This window comes from Mya arenaria, chromosome 5, assembly GCF_026914265.1.
Source record: "Mya arenaria isolate MELC-2E11 chromosome 5, ASM2691426v1".
Taxonomy (NCBI): Eukaryota; Metazoa; Mollusca; class Bivalvia; order Myida; family Myidae; genus Mya; species Mya arenaria.
Window position 1 is genome coordinate 45,802,738 of NC_069126.1, and position 14,353 is coordinate 45,817,090.

Sequence of the window (14,353 nt, forward strand, 5' to 3'; positions counted from 1 at the left end):
AACGTTCAGGGCATTTTCCTTTTATTCTAAAATATGTTGGGCGAAGACAAATTGCCGATTTATTAACTGGCAGTGACAGAACGGCGCAAAGGCATCATTGACTCACTACATTTACCGTTATTTGATGTGATTATCGCCTTAGAACGGTCAGTTAAACAAGAGTGCACTGGAACACCAGTCTACTTGGGCCTAAAACTAGTTAGCATGGCCTCACACTTGTCCTATCACATGTATTTATAAATATATCACAATTCCATTTCTTGTACAATATTCTTGTACCACTATTGTGTATTGTGTATCAGCTCTCTCAACCGCTGTAGTTCACTTATTTAATTCACAATGATATAAATGAATTTATAAAATACAATAAAATATCACACAATACAATAGTATGTATTTCAGGAGTAATCACAATGCTGAAGTAAAGTCAGTACATCGCGCGTCACAAATAACAAACACTATGTACGACACCATAAATCTAGTACCACAACGCAATCTTCCAAGTGTCTCATTTTCTCCCAAAAAGTTTCGTATGAAATACAAATACTGATTATCGAAGCAAACCGTACTATTGCGCTTAATACGCTATCACAAATACAAAACGGCTTCAGATGCTGTTCTGAAATGTTTAAATTTGAAGTGGCACTAATATATGACGCAGCTTAACACAATTATTAGTCGGCTACGACACAAGTTATCAAATATGTTTAAGCAACAATTCAAAGTCCGAAATTAAATTTAATAATTAAACAATTCAACACAAGGATACGCTGTCACCGTGAATTCATTTAGGTCTTCCTTAACATTTTTGATGAAAATTGATGTATATTCAATTTGTCATATATCGCCAGATAGGAGCATATGTTATTTTTTTATTTATGTCCATACCATCAAAAGACAACAAACAACTAATTGTTGCCAGTCCCTGGGGTGACATGAGCGAATGACGCTTAATTCGGTACGTATATATTGTATCCGCTTAGAATTAACGCTTGCATTTCGTAATATGACTACGACCTAATCTGATCTAGAAACTCAAAGATACAAAGCAACGTTTAATTTGATACGGCAGAGTTATGTATAACGGTATATCGAAACGTTTTTAATTGCGGTTACAAATTTGTTTAAAGAACTATCGCCAGTAAAAAAGTACATTTTGTTCATCGTGCATGTCAAACGGTTTTAACGAAGAATTATTTTTGTTTTGCTTATTTTATTGACTTTAGGTGGGTGATAGCTTTGTTTGGTGATTGTTGTGTTACGGTGCGCTTCAAGAGCTAATACTTTCATATGTTGGAATGGTAGGCAATTCTTTTAAGTGTCAATTCAGTTTTAATCACACACTTTTAACTTGTATAACAGCCAAACAATGATGCAAAACAATCAACGTGTCTCTTCTTGCTCCTTTTATATATTTGAATCATTTTAAGCATGTTGATGAATAAGTGAAAGCATATTTGTGTGCTTTTAACAAGTTAACGCATTTACATGAAACATCGGAAACTCGTTTCATCCGTAGAAAATATGGTCACAAATGTAAATTTTAAAGCTAAACAAAAATAACTCATTATAAGGATGATATTTCAGACTCTGTGACAGCAACATATTACGAGATAACTGAAATGTAAATCATAATACAGGTTTTGAAACACTAAGTTAATGGGTTTTTCATCTAACAGTAATTATTTACATAAGTCAAGACAATTACGACATTCCAAGATCCTTTAAAACCAAAGAGTGTAATGTATGGCTTGCATTGAAATGTGGCTTTATACATGACAGAAACATTGAACACATGGCGTAAACAAATGCTTTTTCAGATAACAGAAGTGCAATATACACAAACTAAACGAGTCCACCAAACGTAATTTTTTAATTCACAAATTCATGTATGTTTGAATAATGTTATTTTATCACTAGAAACGATAGAAGCCTGAACGTTTTTTTCTTGTTTCAGCTTTACATTTTATTACTAATTCATTGAACATGCACATCTCTTTATTCAAAAATAAAACTATTGATTGCTTTATAATATAATAATTTGTATTTTTCAAAGGAAAATTATAGTTGAAAAGTGTATAAGACATATTATTCCGGTTTTATTGTACACAAAAGGTCTATTTCAAAGGTTGTCGCACGAAAATAAACCTCTGACATTAAAGGTAGATCTAATATTTATCAACTAGTATTCATTTATACTCTTTCACAACCACAGACGTGGAATTTACGCTTCGTTTTTCAAAGTTGAATATTATGTCGATTATTATGTCACAATTATTGAAAAAATGTTCTTCCTGCTAACACATTTTGATAAAAGATGATTAACGCATTTAAAATGCAAGGAGCCTAATTGGATCCGAAACAGGTTTTGCGTTCATGTATATACGTATTCCTTGCTAGCGAAACAGTCACAATAGTTTTAGCTCTCCTTGACGCGTGGAAATATATATCCCCAAATCGAAACAGACAATACCAATTTTATGAGATTGAAGACAATGAGAACATCACCAGTTAGCTTCATGATGTCTGACGCTTCCAGTGCGGGTAAGTGTAAGGTTAGGTAGATGAAATAAATTTGTGTGATATCTCAATTCGAAATTGGATATTGCCAAGAATTGATGGGATGCAGAGGACTGAATCAATTATAAGTCTAGGTACAGACTGGTCGCAGACGTTTGCACTCAGCATCGTTATTATGCACAAGGCAAATAATTTCCATAATTGCATTCATTGTGATTGCATGTGATATTTTCAGGTGACAATCTGGTATCATCTTTGAGTCTGAAATACGGTATGTTGAATTGTTTCTTATCTATTTAATGACATGTGTTCCATCTTATATCGTGCAATTGATTCCTTTATTCGTAAGCATTGTTAATAAAGTGTAAATATTTTGTATCTTGCTAATATGTTATTGTCACGTGCATGCTGGCGTTTTGGAGGTAAAGTATCTTAAAATGTCATGTACGTCATGCGTTCTGATTCACATTGCGTCATCAACGTAATTCTACTGTTTTCATAAGTCTGAATCTGAATCTAAAAAGTAATGCTTAACTGTTATATTATTTCAATGTTTTTAAGCGAATTACGTATAAACAACTTAATAGCGGTATATAGTATAATTTGTCATGTTTTTTCTAAATCTCCAACGTAATTACTATAAATTCATGTTTTTTCATGATTGCCTATACATATGATTATTTCATGGCTTACGATAATTATGTGATCATGATTATTGTTTAGTGTTAACTTTAATTTCAGGATGTCTGTCACCTGACCAGTCATGTGCCTTTTATAGAATTATTGGTTGCTCATGACTAGTTTTAATGTTTTTCTCACTAGTATTCGTTCTGTTATAGTAACCATTGATAACATTCCAGCTTTTAGTGAACCTTAGGCCACGTACAGTTCCTTTGAGATATTTTGAATTCTGGCTATTTTTTTATATTGTATATATGAGTCAATATTTTTTTTGGCAACAATTCTTGTCCTTTCAAAAATAAATTGTCCTACTTTGGCATAAAAGTACAAATTTAGTTTTAAGAATTACACACCATTGCCTTGTATATAGTCCAACAAAAGAAATTATCTGCAGTGAAAAGAAACTAGTAAAACCGATAATTGATTGATAAAAAATGCCATAAATTCTTTGTCCCAAAAGTGTATATTTTAAACATTATTCAAAAGAAAGGAATTATAAAATAAGGACAAATGTCATTTGTGTAATTATTTTGTAAAACCACATTAGTTTAAGTGATTAAATATGTACAACCCTTAAATGTGACTATATTTTACATGTTTCTTGATGTGTAAAGTGTGTACCTCATCTGGAGTTCAATGATGTAACATTGTGGAAAAGTCAGCCAATATATTAGTTATTTCCCTTGTATATGGTTACGTCATTACCTCTTTTTGAAGAGTAGCCTTATACAGATGACCAAGGAGGAGCCTAAAAGAAGCTGATTTATGAAAATATTAAAATTAAGCCTTCACTGCGCTAAGGTAAATAAATATAATTGAATTTTCTCTATGATGTAACCACTATAGTCTCATTTATGCAAATGACCAAGTAGTTAATTCATTGCACTTGTATTTTCTTGAACTAAAAGGAAAAAAATGCACCGTCTGTTTAGAACCCCACATACATATCATGATGGTGCAAGTGAAGTAATGGTTGAATATATCCATCCTGTAACATTCTATGATGTAACGCTGTATTTCGTTATATCAGGGAGTAGTTTTGTTATATCAGAGAACAATGGCAAGTGTACAACTATTTAAAAAATAAAATAAAGGTTTATGACATTTATATGTGTAAATATTGACATCATCAAGCATTTTCAACATGCTGAGAAAAACAACGAGCTCAATAATTTAATTAGTTTTAGTAAAAATATCGTAATTTCAATTTTGATGTTACAGCAAGGAAGGTAAATTGTTATGTCAAGGAACTTAATATAGTAAATACAATAAAGCATTTCTAGCATACAGCTAATTGCAGTACATATCTATATTCTGTTACTGTTAAATGCTTACCTGTATTAGGACGAGATTGATATAACATTGTTAACACGTTGTGGCATAAAGTTGATAAAACTGTTACAGCAAGTAATAAAAGTGGTACAGCAGGGAACTAAAACATTTTTATTATCTGAATCATGTGATCATGCTGTATTTGGTATTAATTTGATATTTTTGTACATTTCAGTTGCTTAGAATCATACAAGTAACTGCCTGCATATCAGAAATAAATAAATAGAGAAAGAAGAAACAAAAGGGCCAGGTAATTAAGTTTTGAAGTCTTAGATGTACTTCAGTTTTCCACACTTGCAAAAAGGTCCCACCTGTCTTTCATAAAAGTTGAGATGGCATTTTAGTGTCTTTTAAAATATCTATTGAAAAATATATGTTTACACAGTTGTTATACATGTGATACACCTTTGACGGTACAAAAATACACTTGTGATGGAGTATGTGCTAAATGCAAATAACCAGGTTTTCCAAAGGTTTTATTAGATTGGTTTTCCAAAAGTTTGTATAAGATTTTGGTATATAGTGGTGCGAGCGGCTGGACTGGATGATATACTCAGGATCAAGGTCGCACTTAATGACCTTCGTCAAAAGTGTCATTGATCAAAATAATGGTGATCAATAACTTAAATGATAGAATAAGCGTAGAGTAACGACATTATTGTCTAGTAACACTTAATTTTATTTTAGAATGGGGATGTCAAACGCAGAGCGTCGAAGGAAGTTTCGTGCCAGACGGGATGAGGATGAAACAAGTAGAAGAAAGTATTTGAAGGACTCTAAAGAAAAGTACAAGAAGGACAAAACATTGGGGAAAAGAAAACAGATTACAGATATGACACAAAGAGAAAAAAGGCACCAAAGAAAGATTTGGCGAGTGCAGAAAAAGGAACTGAAAGAAAGAAGAAAGGCTGAACAAAAAAGAATATTAATACCCCCTTCTTCACCTGTGACACCAGAAAAGAGACAGAAAAGACAGCTCGATGATAAACAAATGAATCCATATGAAAGGAAAAAAGAATTCAAAACATACCTACAAAAACTGGCAAAGTGTAGAACATTGTGTGAGCTGCAGACTGAATGCAAGCAGATCGATGATAAAATTGGTAAACTTACCATTGACCCACATGAGGTACATATTCTGAAAGAGGGTATAGAAGTTGATATCAATGCAGCTGATTATATTCCGTTTGATATACTTGACAATCAGCTTCTTCCAGGTGTAGTTCATTCTGACGGAAACTGTTTACCATCAACTGGAAGTGTTTTTGCTTACAGTGACACTGAACATGTAGAAGAAATGCGAGTCAGAATCATAATTGAACAAGTCAAACGTGAATTATTTTACCTGAATGACGATTTCTTGCAAACTGGCGGGACTACTTGTAAAACATCCAAGCAGTATGCTCAGTATTCAGAGATGTTCATTCCAAATGAAAGGGAAATGACAAATGAAAACATAAAATCAATTTACAGAAAAGAGATTCTCAGTATCACAAAAGACAAATAATTTATGGGTATTTGGCAAGTTCATGCACTGTCATCAGTTCTCAAAACTCCTATTCAATCAGTATACCCTGAGCTAGGCAATAGAAATGTGAGGAAAGACATGCACAAACTGATCAAACCTGTTTCAGGAACCGATAATGTGGACATCAAACAGGGATGATATGACTCCGTTACACTGGGTTCCAAATCACTTTGTGCCATTGTTGAAAGTTCCGGAATGGTATAAAATAGATGATGAAAATAATAATGATTTGGGCGTATCTGACAATTACCAAACAAAACAATCACGTCTGGAAAGACCAATTGAAGTTGAAAGTTCTGCATATGATATATCAAACGCTACGAAAGTTCATGTGTGTGATTTGACTGCAGAGATGGGAACGGCCAATGAAATCAGAAAAGCTGATGGAACGGAGTGCACATTCAAGGAATTCATGGAAAGCAGTGTCGACAGTTTGAATATAGAAATGGGTAAGGTAGATGGGGCAAATAATGGGACAGATAGTGATAGTAAAGATGTTGATGCGAAGGTAGACGGTTCAAATGGTGGGACAGATAGTGATAGAACAGATGATGATCCAAAGATAGATGGTGCAACAGTAGGGACAGATAGTGAAAGTATAGATGTTAAAGAGAAGGTAAATGGTTCAAATGGTGTTACAGATAGTGATAAAACAGATGATGATCCAAAGATAAAGGGTGGGACAGGTAGTGAGAGTAAAGATGCTGATGAGAAGGTAGATGGTTCGAATGGTGGGACAGATAGTGATAGAACAGGTGATGATCCAAAGATAGATGGGGCAAAAGTAGGGACAGATAGTGATATTAAAGATGTTGATGAAAAGGTAGATGGGGGAAATGGTGGGACAGCTGGTGATAAAACAGATGATGATGCAAAGGTAGATGGTTCAAATGGTGGGACAGATAGTGTTAAAACAGATGATGATCCAAATATAGATGGGGCAAAAGAAGGGACAGATAGTGAAAGTAAAGATGCTGATGCGAAGGTAGGCGGTTCAAATGGTGGGACAGAAAGTTATAGTAAAGATGCTGTTGCAAACGATGATCGGGAACAACATGAGACAGAACATGTTAATACCGATTTAAATGACCATGAAGGTGTAAGTATGGGAGAGAAACATGGGAACAAGATCAGTGACATTGACACAAACTTTGACACATGCATGTATAAAGAGAAACATGTTCTTGTGAATTTCAATGGAAAAGCACATGTTGGTATTGTGGAAGAGACAAACTTGTCATCTGTATTAGTAGACTGTTTGCGCCGAAATTGTAAAAAAGATAAAAACAGTTTCTGCTGGCCAATAAAAATAAGAGACACAAATTGGTATCAGCTTACAGATGTTATTGCTATTGTTGAATGCTCCGATATTCCTGGACAGAGAAACAGGTATCAACTAGATGAAAAATCATGGCAAATGTATTCATCTCATTGTTGAATAAATATCGCAGCATTCAACAGTAGCAATGCCATCTGATAGTACACTGTAACATCTTTTACTTGACAAAACATTTTGTATGATCCATATTGTAATGCAACATTCATGATGTACAGAATTTGTTTGATGTAACAGTTTATTTCTTTCATGTAACGATACATTTATTGAAATAAGAAAACCATGTATCCAAGTTTTGTTAACTTATGTTAATAGTTTATTTTCTTGTTCATCGGATGTTACTGAATTGTTTATGCTGTACTTTTGATGTTGACAAAACATTATGTATGATCCCTTTTGTAATGTGAAAGTATCAATCATACATTCATGCATAAAATTTCTTTGATGTAACAGTTTATTTCTTTCATGTAACGATACATTTGCTGAAATAAGGAAAATATGTACCCAAGTTAACTTATGTCAATAGTTTATTTTCTTGTTCTTCGGATGTTACTGAAATGTTCACGCTGTACCTTTGATGTTATGAAGTTAAATAAAAGATTTAAAACTTAAATTGTTTGTTCAAAATTCCATGCTGTAACAATACTAGTCCCTTATGTAACGTCGATTCCTTGACATAACATACCATGCTTTTGGACATTTATTTTGGTTATATTTCAAAAACAGTCAATTTTCCTGCTCAATGAAGAAGATCTATGTAAACACAATGACTGAGAATGAAAATGAAACTATGGATGTTGTTCGCAGTTCAAAAGAATAAATTTTATATGTCATTTATTGTGAAAATTAAAATGCTAATGTGTACATAAGTAACATATCAAACAATGCGATGGTTTTGCAGATTTGTTTTCATTTATTCAAAAACAAGAACATTTTTGATGATAAGAGGTAATAAAATCCTAGTTTTGCTTTAATAATAGTTCATTAATCTCTATTTAAAAAATTGTTACATCAAGGAAACTAGTAATTGGTGGCTCATTACTTTGCCACATATAGTACTACACAGAGTTAATTAAGGGTCTATTTATGTTTAACTGTATCAGATTTGCCCATATAAACATGTAAATAGACCAAAGAATTGGTTCGAGAGGACTTATTTTTTCTTTAAATTGACAAATGAAAATGTTGCAAAAAAAATATTGACTCCTATGCACTGTGCTGTTTGCGGAGTCTTGTGCTGTTGTTCCATGTTTTTGTTTGTGACTTTGTTTTTGTGTTATATGTCTTTGGCGTTTACCCTGTGCCATTAAACGGGTTTTTTGTTTAAACTTTGGCTACTGAGCTTGTTTCTGTAGTTTTTCACATAGGTATTGGAAATTAAACATAAGATATATTATTAATTTATTTATCTCTTTGGAAGGTTAATTTTCTTTTGAATGTATTTGCTCCTTATAAGTATAAAATGCTTCGCATTTCAGATTCGAATAGTTGTTATTTGATTTTAAGTTAGATTATGCTGGAATTAAACATGTTATTTTAACAACTTACTTAGTTTTATAAACATGGATGTAGGTTAACAAAAGCATAATCGTGGCGATAGTGATTTGACTACGGTTGCAGAGAGGTTTTCGTACACTAGAGGATAGAACCTACGCGTGTCAATTTACATTTCTCTGTTGTGTGTTCCATATATTTCCATATAACAAACCACCGACATGAAATCGACGGAACTCGCTGTTTTTATGTTGTTTTTGTCAATGTTAAGTTGTTGGTATTTCTGTAATTTCATCAACATGGTAAGTATGTATTATGTTTATCTTAGGGCTTAATTATCTCAAGCCATATAACTTATCCAAAACATTACATGTATATGCAACAGTCGAATAAAGAGTAAAAACAATAACTCCCGCCTTTCCTTATTGATTTCATACATCATACCCTACTGCTCAAGACAATGAAACCGCCTTTCGGACTGCAATAAGTAGCATTGCATACATATCGTCATGATTTGTTGTTTCGCTTGCTGAATACACATCAAGAATAACGATACAATTGTACCGATATAGCATAATCGTAAAAGACAAATATCATATATTTCGGATTTTATTTCGTAAAGGTTTTCAATGTCAAACAACCAAAGCATCATTTAATACTCAATTATTAACAAAGTACTGTTTTGAAAGACATACTTCGATAATTACAACTCTGAGTGTGTGCGAGTAAATGCTTAAATTATATGGGATAAAACAATCCATGTGACATTCATTCATTTCCCCATTAAGCATTCGTGTATGCAAATCAGCTAATTAATATCCATAACCGGACTACTTTCTTTTTACAGGCAATGACGTCACGTCATTTAAGGAAGTTGTTTACATTAGTTTCCGCATTCAATATGTGTATTTTTCTTCTGAAAAATATTTGGGGGTTAAAATAAAGCAACACCTGAACAATAAATCTTTTAAAAATATTGATCTTATTTTATGTTTATTATTAATGACAATGAATTGATTGCGGAGAACTGGAAGCTGACAGTTCGTCTGCAGCACAGAGTATAAATGGCGGATGATCTGTCAGCTTGCGACTTGTTTAAAGATTTTATTGATAGTTTTGAGTTGTTTGAGCCGGAGTTGAGTGAGGAAACTGTTGATGCTGCTGTTGCTGCTGCTAAGATTTCTCCAGAAATGGAGGAACTGATGAACATTTATTTTGATGATTTGCCTGAAAAATGAAAGTGAAAATGGAAGTTTAGATCTAGGTCAACAGCTCAATGAAATTAATGACATGCCAACCATTTATGAATATGAACAACAGGGCAGTAGGTTTAAAACCTTAAATGAAGAAGACCTGGAATCTATCAGAGAAAACAAGTACTCAAACGAAACTAAAAATTTTAATACAATAAAATAAGAAAACCAGGTTAAATACAATAAAAAAAGATTGTGTCAAGTTCCTGTGTTTAGATTCGCAACAAATTATTGAACAAAAATGGGGCTGTGAGTGAATAATTTTCATAAACATGATTCCATCTGACACTACTACAATCAATAATGAAAATAAAACAGATTGTTAATGTAAAATAAACCTTTCTCTGGCCTTAATGTAGCATGTCAATAAAATCTCGACTTATTAAAATTAGAAACAACAAACATTTCAGCAGCATTATCATGGCCCAGATTGGTGTTTGGAGCGAACGGGTCAGAAGGTTGATTTCAGCCAAATTTCAAAAGAAAATTTGAATGAACGTCTTTGAAGATTTTACGCTGAAGTGCAGCCAAACATGACAGAAAACTGAAAAAGGAATATTAAAATGAAGATGTGGCTCAAGAATACTATCAAAACACAATAAAATAATGCCAGGGCAGCTATTAACCGCCACTTAAGGGACATCAATATTGATATTGACATTGCAAGAGACACTAAATTCAAACAAAACACAAGCCTATCCTCCCTTACAACGATCTCCTAGCAATTAACACGTATCTCAAATCCGACAATCCTGTGGCCCTGTGATAACGGATATGGTACATCTTGAGTATCCAGTTTGTGGCGCACGGACTGGAATTTCATCCACAGCTGAAGACAAGTAGCCTAAAATGATGTGAAGATGAGAATCGAAGAGTATTATATACTTGGTCATGTAATTCATGAATAATCAAGCCAGATGGGGATTAAAAATGAGAAAATGATGTATTCCTAAGATGAACCAGAAAACTGTCTTGTCGAGCAACTAAAATATTACCTTTCCAAGTGTGATTCACATGCAGAAAAAGTTGTTCAGCAATATCGGCAAGCTTGCACAGGAGGCTCCTGATGCTGCCCAGATCTGGAACACGTGCAACCCTATTGGTCTGAGGCAGTTTTCCGGCTTCAAGGGCGACATCTGTCGAAACGCTGGACTGGCTGACAGGTGAGTATAGTGTGTTGTTTTTTTATCAAATTACAAAATAACAATATTTTGTTTTAATATGTATTGTAAAAATAACACTTTATGGCCATCCATTTCATATTGTTTAATGAAATATTATAAGTTGGAAGTTATTAATGAAGTAATCACTCTTGCGCACAGTGGTGAGAAATTGGCTCATGGTGAGCATTATTTGATAAGCATATAGAGAGCTTAATTTTCTACCTTCTGTACCCTGTGCGTAGGAGTGTAATAGAAATCTGGGAAAAACAGATTGATATTTTTTGTCTTCGAATCAGCAAAATGTCGTATACCATAATTCAAAATAAAACAGTCATTGACTGGTTGGAAAACTACCGAAAGAATCATTTTTGAATTTGTGTTAATAACGCCATATTTAGACAAAGAACTTTAATTGTTTTCCTAAAAATGACTCATTCTAAGGCCAAAATCTAAATAAGTTGACAAAACAGTAAATTTGTGGGAGTGCAGCTTTAAATTTGTAATATTGTTCATTTATCAAACAAACATGCCTTGCTAAGATACGCCTGGACTTGATGATGCAGGCCTCGAGCTTCGGCATCGCACTTTCATGACTGGCCATAGAAAGGAGGCATCGGTCCGATCATGCAGCAGGGGCGTAACAACCCACATGAAGGTGCGGATGTCAAAAGTCCTCACTAATATCTCTGTTGGTAGAAATGCTGAAGATCCGGTAACTACCAATGCGATGGTCTCCAGACAGTCATGTACCCATGCAGTATCTGCAACAACGGGCGAGTTGAGCCCCAGGCCCAGTTCCGTTTTCATGTCAAAATCAATCCATGAAAATGGCGATGTTTGTACCAAGTTCATGCAACTTCACAAATTGCCCATTCAACATCTCAGGTGCACTGGCTAAGTAAACAGTAAATGGATGACATTCAAATGCCGATATTTTCTATGTTTATTAAGTTCATGTTAAGGGATATTTTTTGTTGTTTATTTTGCAAATTAGAGGTTACTTTATGTAAATTGATTGCTGTGTACATGTAAATATGAGTCAAGGTGATGTCTTGATAATAGTATTATGACTGTCATTATTTAAAATTCATTGACGAAAAATACACAGTTAATAACAGTATGTATGCAAAATTATTAAATGAAAATAAGATGTCTAAAATGTTACATTTTCCATACTAGTTGCCTCCCTTCAAAAACTTGGTTTTCATACGAGTGTTATTTTCATCTAAACACAAGTTCTTTCATTGACCATATTTTTGTGTGAGAATTATACAAAAAGATCTTCAACGCATTGGTATCTCAAAATTGTACATTACTCGCTAGCCATTGTAAAGTTGTTAGATTTCTTATCTTATAACTCAAATCATTACACCGTTATACAGTGGTTCCCATTAGAAGTTATGGCGAAGAATGGTGTATATCAGAGATCAGTTTAACATCCATTACCACGTTATAATCTTCACCACTTTCCTTGAGAAGGCAGACCAATGGTATTATGGCTTGGGCGTAATGTTATGTATATTTGCAAAAACAAATTTCCTCGATGTATTTCATCAGCCTCTACGATACCTAAAATTCAACATCTATTTTTCTGTATTAAATCATTTAAGGCAGATTCGTAACATCAAATAGATGAGCTCTGAAACTAGGTCTTTGATTGTATCCAATACAAAGTAAAACATGAATCATATCAGTACGCAGTCTTATCAAACCTTTCATAAAGGTTTTATAGACTAATTACTGATAAAAGGAACACTTGGTTAATTGAAACAGAACATTGCATGTGTATTTATAATATCTGCAACCAACAGTTAAATTATTCTTTAATTAACACATGCTGAAAGGTCTTTGAAGCTTTCTAGTTTTTTACAGCTATACCGCTATTAAACACGTTTTTGTAATAGTAGTGTGCATGCTTTATTTGAAAGCAACGATAATTCTTATTCACGGTGCATTTTATATGACCGCTGTAAAACACAATGCTTTGTATATTTTGTTTACATTTTGATAACATTTCATAAAGCGATATTTAATTTGTTTCGTTGAAGCTAAACTGTCACAAATTGACAGCTCTGACCTTTTTTTATTTTATTTTTTGTCTCAAAATCAGCTCATTTTGGCGTTAGTACCTGCAAAGCAGTCATACACACACAGTAGAACATATTTCAATTCTATGGTAAACTGCCGAACATTTCATTTATCTAAAAGCGTTAGTAACGCTTTTTGGCACAAAACATCAATTTGTAAACGTAAATATGAAAACAGCGATCTGCCGTTTTGTAAACAGTCTTTTATCACTGGGTTCCAGACTTTACGCAACAATTGGCTTAGTAGTTTAAACAATATGTTTTACAAAATTTACAGACAATAGGTACAAAACATGAATATGATGATTAATGGATTGGAAAACAAGTTAAATAACTTATATTAATTCATTTCCAAGAAAAATAATTTTACAATATAATATAATTTACAACAGCTTACAACTGTAACAATAGGGCAGTGAAATCCAATTACATCTGGAACAAATGGATCGGCAACAAAGCTTGTCAGTACGTGATGTTTGTTTTTAACAAAGATAAGGTCATTCATAGACATTAAATGAAAAAAGTTGTTGCCATTTCAGGGAGGCAGTGGACTTGGAAAATTATAAGTCTTGTTTGAAATTTGTTGTGAACATTTCAACCGCAGCTGCGTTATTATGCACAAGGCAAGGACTGTTCCTCACATAACTTGTAACTATTTTCTTTTCATGTGATTTTTTGGTGACAACTTTACATTATAGCAGAAGCTGAGCTATTGTCTGTTGAATGTTAGTAATACACGCATGACAGTTTGATGTTTGAAGTATTTTCACATTTGCCTTTAATGATATTCCACGTACCAGTAATTGCGTCTTAAACGTCATTCCACTGTTTCCATAGGCCTGTATCTGAAATTAGAAAGGAATTATTTATTATTTGAATATGGAATAGATGGTCTTTTTGTAGCTTATTTCTGTAGTTTATCTGATTATTATTTTTACGTCATTTACGTTAAGTACCCC